The following is an 11360-nucleotide window of genomic DNA, read 5'->3' on the forward strand; positions in this document are numbered from 1 at the left end:
GGCTGATGGGCATTGGAGTGCAATGGCACTGGAGGGCCACCGGTTCCCCATCCCTGTTTAAACACTTCAGAGTGCAATACCTCTGTCCGTAAGTGAAAGGAGCACAAGCCTTTTGCATGCCATTTTAAGCATTTAAGAATTTGTCCTGTGCTGCAGTTATGAAGGGAGTTTTGTTGAAGGAACTTTACGGCTGGAAATCCAACCAGCCTCAGCCTTACCTCAAACAGGGCCTGGCCTTACCATTATATTATATTTTATATTATATTATATTTCTATCCTGCCCCGACTCCCAAAGGAGCCCAGGACAGCGGAGAGAGGTCTGCCAAAGGTGATGCTGGGGGTGGGGAGTGATTGAAAGGTGTTGGATGATAGTGCTGTTTTCACAGCCTGCCCTGCACCTAGGGGTGTAGTTGTTGGTCAGTGACGCAGGCTGTGAGACGCACAGACAAGGTTTTTTGCAGAGAGAGAGAAACCTGAAGCAGAAGGGTTAAGCTGTGAGAACAGAGTGCCAGACAATCAAGGTCAGTGGCTGGCTGGGAGTGTGATAAGGTGGGAAACTTGCAGGAACTCAGAGTGGGGGAAGAAATGTCAATGGAGAGAGCTGTGTCTAATGTCTTTGCCTAGTAAAGACTCTTACAAGAAACTTGCCTGGCCTGTCTTATTCCTGTTCTATACGGCACTTGAATTCAAACCACGTTTGATCTATTCACGCACTCGCCAACAGGGGTTATGGGCCCAGCTTATCAGGCGTGGTAGCGGGTTCGAGAGCCGGTGAAGTGGCATTGTTGCAGAGAGAAACAAAGCGCAAGTAAGAGGCAAGTAAGAGTGGGCAACATGGCTGTAAATCTGTCTTCCGGGATGCCGATGGAGAGGCTGAATGCTGTAAATTACTCCAGCTGGAAGTGGAGAATGAGAGCAGTTCTGATTAAAGAGGATTTGAATGATGTCGTGGAAAAACCCCCTCCGGCAGCTCCTTCAGCAGCGTGGCTGAAGAAAGACGAGAAAGCGAAGGCTTTTATTACTCTGGGGCTATCAGATTCACAACTGTTGCTGGTGAGTAATGAGCCGACGGCTAATCAGATGTGGGAAAAGTTAAGAGCCGCTCATGTTCAACAAACTGCGGGGAGCAGGCTGTGTTTAGCACGGAAACTTTATCAGATGCGTTTTACAGATGATGTGACTATGGAAGAGCATTTGGCTGAATTTCGTAGATTAAATGCTGAGCTGCAAGATCGAGGCGTGCATCATAATGACCTACAGATGGTTTATCTCCTGTTATCTTCATTGGATCAAAAATGGGACGTTCTGGTATCTAGTCTGGAAACCCAACCTGATGGGAATCTGACTTTGGACTTTGTGGAACAGAAACTTCAACAAGAGTGGAATAGGAGACAAGAGAATAAGAAAACAATTAAAAGAGACTGTGGCTGTGTCTGTACAACACCAAAATCAAAGAAGCAGGGAAGAGACTAAAACATGTTATTTTTGTGGATCACGTGGGCATATACAGAGACATTGTTTAAAGAAGAGGAATTACAGAAACTTTGAAAGTCAGAGAGCAAGCGTGAACTTTGTTACTGAGAGCAATAAACTCATTAACTCAAAGTGGCTTCTTGACAGTGGAGCGTCTAATTGCCTAATCACAGACTCTAGTTTATTTTACACTTCAAAGCCGACGCAGGAGAAGCTTTATCTGGCTGACGGATCGACTCAGGACGCGATTGCAACAGGCACGCTGAAGATGGGTAATTTGGGAATTTTAACAGATGTATTATTGATTTCTGGTTTAAAATATAACATTCTATCAGTGAGAAAATTGGCTCAAATAGGTTGCAAAGTTACATTTGAAGGGGATAGATGTTTTGTGAGAAAAGATGGTGAAATATGCATGCAAGGGAAATTACAGAATCAAATGTTCATAGTTGAGTGCAAGCTTGATAAACACGTGTGCTTGGATAGCAGTAAATAAAGATAAACATGATAATTGTTTCCATGAATGGCATAGAAAGCTAGCACACGCACATTTCCAAAAGATACAAAACACCCCAAAGCATAGTCAAGATTTGAAGTTAACACACTGTGAGCATGTGGATGAGTGTGAGGTATGCTACAAAACAAAAATGACAGTAACTCCAGTAAATAAGAGCTGTGAAAGCACGACTACTAAACCTTATCAGCTCATACATGTGGACTTGGCTGGACCTTTTCAGTGCTCAAAAGGTGGAGCAAGGTTTTATTTAGTGATTGTGGATGATTTCTCCAGATTTACACATGTGTTCTTATTGAAAAAGAAAAGTGATGCAGAAGAGAAATTAAAGGCATTCATACAGAGAACAGAAACACAACATGGGGTTGTTATCAAGAATATCAGATCAGATAGAGGTGGTGAATTTACCAGTAATTCATTTCAAACATATTTGGAAAAGAAGGGAATAATACAGAGTCTCACTGCTCCCTTCAGCCCATCCTCCAACGGAACGGCAGAGAGGAGGAACCGGTCATTGCAGGATTCATTGAGAGCAATGCTAGCAGATGCAGATATGAATCAATCTTATTGGGGTGAATGTATTCTGTACACTGTTTATATCAGAACCGCCTTATGCACAGAACAATAGGCATGTCTCCCTATGAGAAACTGACTGGAAGAAAACCCAGGGTGAAACACATAGAACGTTTTGGGGCAAAATGCTGGGTACATGTTGTAAAACAAAGAAGACATGGTAAATTAGGCTCAAGAGCTCAGGCAGGACGCATTTTGGGATTTCAGAATTCATATTATAGAGTTTGGTTGCCTGAGAAACAACAAGTAGTGTTAAGCAGAAGCATAAAGGTGATAGATAAACCTTGGGGAGACAGTCAAACAGTGATCCTAGATAGTGCAAACAAGCAGGAAGCAGATGTTCCTTTCGGGCAGCAAATTCCATTAAAAACTGCATTAACAGATTTAATACACGGTGGCACACGTACTGTTAAAAGACTGAGAAGTGAAGACATGGCAACACATGATACAGAAATGCCAAGTACTAGTGGTGCAGGTCCAAGTAAAATTGAGAGTGAAGAAGAAATGGAAATAGATAATGTCAGGAAATCAGAGAGAAAAACGAAAGGTCAACCTCCTCAGAGATTTGCATTTAATGTTACACAACAGAATAATGAAACAGATGAATTTCCAGTAGAATGGGAAAAAGAGGGACCAATAGATAAAGAAACAATGGATCTCATGTGGAAGTTTTGTGTTGAGGAATGAAATATAAATGTATCGTCAAATAAAAGTGAACAAACATGAATCTGTGAAACTTGTGTAAATAAAGAATAAAGAGAAACTGAACTGAACTGAAAATGTAAATGTAAACTGTAAGAAAACAAACCATGTACTGAAATGTATTGTGATGAAATGTTAATGTTGTAGAAATGTAATAATGGTAACATGAAGTTTTGAAGTCTGTAAGTCTCAGGTGGGGGCTGTTGGTCAGTGACGCAGGCTGTGAGACTCACAGACAAGGTTTTTTGCAGAGAGAGAGAAACCTGAAGCAGAAGGGTTAAGCTGTGAGAACAGAGTGCCAGACAATCAAGGTCAGTGGCTGGCTGGGAGTGTGATAAGGTGGGAAACTTGCAGGAACTCAGAGTGGGGGAAGAAATGTCAGTGGAGAGAGCTGTGTCTAATGTCTTTGCCTAGTAAAGACTCTTACAAGAAACTTGCCTGGCCTGTCTTATTCCTGTTCTATACGGCACTTGAATTCAAACCACGTTTGATCTATTCACGCACTCGCCAACAGTAGTTATGTGGGGTCTCAGACCCCTTCCTTTTTTGGGAGCAGGGTCCCAGCTTTTCCCCTCCATTTCCTTCTTGCTACAGAACCATTGGTCATCTCATTTCACAGTAACAACAATGTAAAAGGTGTCAAAATAGAGCAAGAATCTCATCTTCTGAGTATTTATGCAGATGGCATGGCCCTTTTGGTGACTAACCCCTTAGAGGCTGCTTTACACATAAAACAAGAGCTCCAGCAATTTGCCAGCGTTTCTGGACTGAGAGTAAATTTGAAAAAATCCAAAGCTCTATGTTTCCATTTGCTGCCTAATCTACAGAAACAATTCTCAGCTACTTGTGTCCAAGGCAGGTGCGATATTTAGGAATTCAACTGCATAGGAATTTTAATAAATTATTTTTAGCCAACTATACACCGATTTGGTATAAAATTACAACTGAATTAAATAGATGGAGAAAATTAAAATTACCTTTATCAGCCAGAATTGCAGCAGTTAAGGTGACAACTTTACCTAAACTTACCTTCCTCTTTCATGCCCTTCCAGTGCATGTCCCAGAAAAACAGTTAAAGTTCTGGCAGAAAGAAATAGAAAAAAATATATTCAATGATAAAAAAACCCAGAATCAGAAAGTCATTGTTGTATTGCTCTACAGAAAAAGGGGGATGGGGTATCCCACACTTGAAATATGATTATGATGCTAATCAATTATATTATTAATATATTATGATGCTAATCAATTCTATCATCCTCCAGGCTGCACACCTTAACATGGTGAGGGGGTTTGAGAGTGTCAAAGAAGCTGAGAGCAATGCCGTCAGAAGTCTAGACCAAGAGGCTAGACTCCTAGCAGGGGCACCCAAGGCGGAATGGTCAAAGCTGAGACACCAGACTAAGATGCATCCAGACTCAGAGGTAGGCAATGGTAAACCACCTCTGAATACCTCTTACCACGAAAACCCTATGAACAGAGTATCCAAAATGCAACACGAGATAGTGCTGGAAGATGAGACCCCAGGTCAGATGGCACTCAAGCTACTGAGGAACAATGGACAAGTATGAGTAGTGCCGTGCCTAATGACGCCACTGGGTCAAAGCCAAATGAAAGCCCAGAATCTGATGTGACAGATGTGATAAGAGAGTCCAGAGTTGTATGACGTACACAACAGGAACATGGAATGTGAGAAGCATGAACCAGGAAAAGTTAGAAATTGTCAAGCAAGAAATGGAGCATATCAACATTACAATACTTGGCATGAGTGAATTAAAATGGATGGGAATGGGACACTTTCAATTAGGCAACTACAAAATATTTTATGCAGGAAATGAGAAATTAAGAAGAAACTAGGTTGCTTTAATAGTGCAAAGTGATATAGCAAAAGCAATTAGGAGCTATAACCCAAGGTGATATCAATGAGATTTAATGGGAAACCTATTAACATAACTAACATCCAAGTCTATGCTCCAATGACAAACACAGAAGCAGTCGAATTGGAGAGATTTTCTGCAGAAGTACAGGAAGAAATTGATCACACACCAAAACAAGATGTTCTGATAATCATGGTGGACTGGAATGCAAAAATAGGGAACAGAGAAGAGCTAGAAACTGGGAAAATGGGGCTTAGGAAACAGAAATGAAGCAGGAGAAATACTTATTGAATTCTCTGAAGCCAATCATTTGTTTCTTGACGATTATATAATTGGAAGCAGAAGATGGAGAAGTTCCATACTTTCTGCGAAAACAAGACCAGGAGTAGACTGTGGTACAGATCATGAACTGGTCATATAAAAAATTAGAAGAACAACAAAGCAATCATAATGCCAAAATACAATTTAAATAACATCCCAGAAGGATATAAAGATCAAATAAGGAAGAGATTTGAGGCTTTAAACCTAGTTGATAGAGAACCAGAAGAACTATGGATTGAAGTCAGAGACATTACCAGGGAAGAATGCAAAAAGACAACACCTCTAGTTAAAAAGAGAAAAAGATCTCAATGGATGACTGAAGAAACTCTTAAAGTGGCTAAAGATAGAAGGAAAACAAAAGCAAAAGAAGACAGAAACATGGTCAGAACCCTAAATGCAATAATACAGCAACTAGTACGTATAGTCATACTAGTAGCAACAAAGAGAACTATTACAATAGTTAATGTAAAGAAACAGAAAAGGACAACAAAAGAGGTAGAACAAGAGCCCTATTCCAAAAGATTAGAGAAATGAAAAGAAAATTAAAGGGAAATCCCAAGAGTAGGGATGTTGAATAATCAACAGGGAAACACACTGACTGACCAAGGTAAAATAAAGCAATACACGGAACTATATAAAAGAGATGCAAGGAGGAGAGATTCATTCACAGAGGAACCGTATGATGAAGAACCAGAAATTTTAGAATGTGAGGTGAAAGCTGCTCTTTAAATACTTTGAAGAAACAAATCACCAGGAATAGATGACATACCAATAGATTTGCTGCAAGTTACTGAGACTGAATCTGTCCAAATTTTGTCAAAAATTTGTCAACAAATATGGAAAAGAAAACAATGGCCCACAGACCGGAAGCCTTCAATATACATCCCAATTCCAAAGAAAGAGGATCCCAGGGAATGCAGTAATTATCGAACTATTGCCTTAATATCCCATGCAAGTAAAGTAATGCTTAAGAATCTACAACAAAGGCTCTTACCATATATGGAGCGAGAAATGCCAGATGTCCAAGTTGGATTTAGAAAGGGAAGAGGTACCACAGATCATATTGCAAACATACGTTGGATAATGGGACAGACCAAGGAATTTCAGAAGAAAATCACCCTGTGCTTTATAAATTACAGCAAAGCCTTTGATGTGTAGATTATGAAAAACTATGGAATGCTTAAAAGAAATGGGGGTGCCACAGCATCTGATTGTCCTGATGCGCAACCTATACTCTGGACAAGAGGCTACTGTAAGGACAGCATATGGAGAAACCGATTGGTTCCCAATCAGAAAGGGTGTGAGACGGGGTGTATTTTATCACCCTATTTGTTTAATTTGTATGTAGAACATATCATATGGAAAGCGGGACTGGACCAAGATGAAGGAGGTGTGAAAACTGAAGGGACAAATATCAATAATTTAAGATATGCAGACATACCATATTACTAGCAGAAACCAGTAATGATTTGAAACGAATGCTGATGAAAGTTAAAGAGGAAAGCACAAAAGCAGGACTACAGCTGAATGTCAAGAAGACTAAATAATGACAGCAGAAGATTTATGTAACTTTACAGTTGACAATGAGGACATTGAACTTAAGAACAGAAGAACATAAGAAGAGCCTGCTATATCAGGCCAGTGGCCCATCTAGTCCAGCATCCTGTTCTCACAGTGGCCAACCAGATGCCTGGGGGAAGCCCGCAAGCAGGACCCGAGTGCAAGAACACTCTCCCCTCCTGAGGCTTCCAGCAACTGGTTTTCAGAAGCATGCTGCCTCTGACTAGGGTGGCAGAGCACAGCCATCACGGCTAGTAGCCATTGATAGCCCTGTCCTCCATGAATTTGTCTAATCTTCTTTTAAAGCCATCCAAGCTGGTGGCCATTACTGCATCTTGTGGGAGCAAATTCCATAGTTTAACTATGCGCTGAGTAAAGAAGCAGAGCTTGGAAGATTACTTTTAAAAAGTAATAAATTACAGTTACAATTACTTGGCCCAAAAAGTAGTAATTACCTTTACAATTACAATTGCTCTGAAAGTAACTGATTACTTTACTTTTTCTCAAAAGTAATCACTACAATTACATTTCAGTTACTTTTTTAAAAAAACTCCTACAAGGTGCTGGCCTTGGCTGCTGCACATCTAAGAAGCCTAAAACAATATTAAAAATAAACACACACACACAGGGGGTAGTAGAATAAAAAATTTTATCCTTAAGATTAACATAATGCATAACAGAATCTCACATCCCCCCAAGCAATGAAGATACCCCAACTCTTGAAATCAGATTTTACACTTGAAATGCTTTTATAATATGTTTCTGTTATGTCTCAAAAGAACAAGATGCTCAAAGAGCATGTCAGACAAGGAATGTCTTTTTACAGTCATTACGTTGCCACCAGTACTAAACAGGTGTTCTACTGCGGCGCTTGAAGGCATGCCTGTGTTGTGCTGCAAAAAACACCGCAGCACACGTGGAAAGCCATGGAGTGATGACACTTCCCTGCTGGGAGACCTCAGGTACCTCACCAGTTCCTCCCCAGCAGTGTCCACTGCTGACTTCTTGCCCTGGGGCAGAAAGTTAAAGAAGTCATCTTCTAAGTCATCTCCTTCCTGGTCTTTATCTGAAGACTGATCACTGTCCTCATTAAGTACACCCATCTTTATTTCAGCTTTCAACAAGGCTTCCATTGTGTAAGATTAAGAAGTATCTTTTAAAATTGTTCTTTTCAATTCACTCTTGAATGAACATCATACCTAGGGCAGATCCACACCATTCCTTTAAAGCACATTCAACACCCATTTGAAGCACATGAACCCCACCACAGAATCATGGGAACTGCAGTTTGTTAAGAGTGGTGAGAACTATAACTGTGAGGGGGAAATGACACTTCCCAGAATTCTTTAGGGGAAGTCATGCGCTTTAAATGCAAGTTGGATGTGCTTTACACATATTGTGTGAATCCGCTTAATAAATTTTGCCTGCATGTAAATTGTTTTAATTAATTTTTCAAAATGAAAATAAGCTATAAAGTGTAGTGGGTGACCATGGGCTACTCACCATTTCTCAGCCTATCTGCCCCTCAGGATGAAAACAATGGAGAACCATGACTACCCCAAGGCATACTTAAAATGTAAAGGAAGTATTGTACAACCATAGTATGCAATTGGATACTTATAGGGACACAGCATGACAAAACTGGGTGGAAGTAAAAGTTCTACACTTAGGAAAAAGAAACCAAATGCACAGTTATAAGATGGGGGATACTTGGCTCAGCAGTACGACATGCAAGAAGGATCTTGGAATTGTTGTTGATCACAAGCTGAATATGAGCCAACAGTGTGATGTGGCTGCAAAAACGGCAAATGCTATATCAGGCTGCATTAACAGAAGTATAGTTTCCAAATCATGTGAAGTATTAGTTCCCCTCTATTCAGCACTGGTTAGGCCTCATCTTGAGTGCTGTGTCCAGTTCTGGTCTCTGCACTTCAAGAAGGATGCAGACAAACTGGAACAGGTTCAAAAGAGGGCAACAAGGATGATCAGGGGACTGGAAACAACGCCCTATGAGGAGAGACTGAAGGAACTGGGCATATTTAACCTGGAGAAGAGAAGACTGAGGGGAGATATGATAGCACTCTTCAAGTACTTGAAAGGTTGCCACACAGAGGAGGGCCGGGATCTCTTCTCAATGATCCCAGAGTGCAGGACACAGAATAATGGGCTCTAGTTGCAAGAAGCCAGATTTCGACTGGACATCAGGAAAAGCTTCCTAGCTGTTAGAGCCATACAACAATGGAACTAATTACTAGAGAGGTAGTGGGCTCTCCGACACTGGAGGCATTCAAGAGGCAGCTGGACAGCCATCTGTCGGGAATGCTTTGATTTGGATTCCTGCATTGAGCAGGGGGTTGGACTTGATGGCCTTATAGGCCCCTTCCAACTCTACTATTCTATGATTCTATGAAAATATTTATATAAGCATGACTATCAAATATGTTTATTTATATAACCTGTAAAGTTATTTATAGTGCAATCCTATGTTTGTTTACTCAGAAGCAAGTCCCAATGTATTCAATGGGGCTTACTCAACCAGGGAAAACTGCAGCCTCAAGTGATAAGGAACTTGTTCTTTTAACAAGTCCTTTAAGTTGAGAGCTTATCCCAGTCTGCGTCTGTGTTGAAATTGCTTTTTAATATGTTTTTAAACTTTTTCTTAAAAAAAATGTTTTTAAAGCTTTTAAAAATGTTTTTAAAGATGTTTTGTTTTAATATATTTTAAAGTCTGTTTTTATGATTTTTAAAGTGTTTTTAGTGCTTTTGTTTGCTGCCCTGGGCTCCTACTGGGAGGAAGGGTGGGATATAAATAAAATAATAAAAATAAATAAATAAACTTCATTTTTAAAAAAAATGAGTATTAGTTTCCTACATAATAAAAACTGTGATAAACCCTGCCTAATTTCTTTAAAAATAGGGTTGGAGGGAGAGAGATTTACAACACAAACACAAGTCTGCACTTTACTCACAATCATGAAAGGGCGGGGTTGCAGCCAGAGCTTTGAAAAGTTACTTTAAACTACAACTCCCATCAGTCCCAGCCAGCATGGCCACTGGATTGGGCTGATGGGAGTTGTAGCTAGAGCATGATCTGTTTTAAAAAAAGTTGTGCAGGGGGGGTTTACGTTTTGGTGTATATCTCGGGAATTAGACCACCTAGAAACTTAATTTTTTTTTAAATTGAAGCGGAGAGTCCAGAGAGTAAGGGGTGGTAGCCAGAGAGCCGGAACCCCCCCCCAAAACCAGAGACTCCAGCTGAAAACACACACACCGGGGCACACACACACACAAATCGTCACTCACCTCCACAGCTCTTCGCCATTCTGCTGCAGCCTTCTCCTCCGTTGTTGTCCTTGCCCTGGCTTTTTCCTCTGGCATCCATTTTTTCCTCTCAGAGTCAGACGCTAGCAGGCTCCCCCTGCCTATTCATCTCTTCCCTCGTGCCTCCTAACACAGATCACGAGGGAAGAGACAGTCTGCGCAGAGGTCCAATCAGTGTGAGGCACATGTCTTGTGTTAACCAATCACAGCCAGGAGCTGACTTCCCCTTGTTCCCGCCCCCAAGTAACGTCCAACCTAATGCGGAAACGTTAAAGTTGAAGCTGAAAAGTAGGGAAATTACTATTCGTTCCGTTACTTGCCAAATGTAATGGAATTACCCAATCGTTATTTAAAATTGTAACGAATTAAAAGTAACTCGTTAAAAATAACGAGTTACTTCCAAGCTCTGTAAAGAAGTACTTCCTTTTGTCTGTCCTGAATCTTCCAACATTCAGCTTCTTTGAATGTCCATGAGTTCTAGTATTATGAGAGAGGGAGAATAACTTTTCTCTACCCACTTTCTCAATGGCATGCGTAATTTTATACACTTCTATCATGTCTCCTCTGACCCGCCTTTTCTCTAAACTAAAAAGCCCCAGATGCTGCAACCTTTCCTCGTAAGGGAGTTGCTCCATCCCCTTGATCATTCTGGTTGCCCTCTTCTGAACCTTTTCCAACTCTATAATATCCTTTTTGAGATGAGGCGACCAGAACTGTACACAGTATTCCAAATGCGGCTGCACCATACATTTATACAACGGCATTATGATATCGGCTGTTTTATTTTCGATACCTTTCCTAATTATCGCTAGCATGGAATTTGCCTTTTTCACAGCTGCCGCACACTGGGTCGACATTTTCATCATGCTGTCCACTACAACCCCGAGGTCTCTCTCCTGGTCGGTCACTGCCAGTTCAGACCCCATGAGCGTATATGTGAAATTAAGATTTTTTGCTCCAATATGCATAATTTTACACTCGTTTATATTGAATTGCATTTGCCATTTTTCCACCCATTCACT

The sequence above is a fragment of the Rhineura floridana genome, chromosome 4 (assembly GCF_030035675.1).
Source record: "Rhineura floridana isolate rRhiFlo1 chromosome 4, rRhiFlo1.hap2, whole genome shotgun sequence".
NCBI classification, from domain to species: Eukaryota; Metazoa; Chordata; class Lepidosauria; order Squamata; family Rhineuridae; genus Rhineura; species Rhineura floridana.